Source organism: Seriola lalandi, unplaced genomic scaffold, assembly GCF_002814215.2.
Source record: "Seriola lalandi dorsalis isolate HSWRI2012SDOR001 ecotype SW California unplaced genomic scaffold, Sedor1 jcf7180002054901, whole genome shotgun sequence".
In the NCBI taxonomy this organism is placed as follows: Eukaryota; Metazoa; Chordata; class Actinopteri; order Carangiformes; family Carangidae; genus Seriola; species Seriola lalandi.
In genome coordinates, this window is record NW_019525453.1 from 7232434 (window position 1) to 7232978 (window position 545).

The following is a 545-nucleotide window of genomic DNA, read 5'->3' on the forward strand; positions in this document are numbered from 1 at the left end:
ATGAAGTTAAACTCAAGAAGATTCAATGCTTTTGAGTGAAACTGTTCTGTACTCATCACTGCAACATTAAAAACAGACAAACCAATCACAGACTTACCTGTCGGCCAGGTAACCAATAGCAATGCTTCCAACCAGGAATCCCACATTGAGAGTGGCCTGGTACATGTCCACCAACCATCCATCTGAACACACCAAGTCAAACTGGGACACACACACACACACACACACACATAGGTCAATGACCTAACTGCTTTGATTTTGCCTCAAAGTCTTTGAGGGTCAGAAGCTAGAAAATTGTTTTTGTGTTTGTGACTTTTATTTGTTGTTTTTCATTCCTGTTTGAGGATCTTATATTCCCTTCACTGGCTTCTTCCTCACTAATGGAAATCAGCTCTGTCTTTAAGATTTCCGTAATCTTTGCCTGTAACCTTGACAACCCAGCCACAATGAGATGAATGGGCTTACATTTTAGGAAATTCCCTGCCTGTACATTAAATACAAAGCTATAGCAGTGATGATCTTAGCTTAACACTTAACACTGCGAG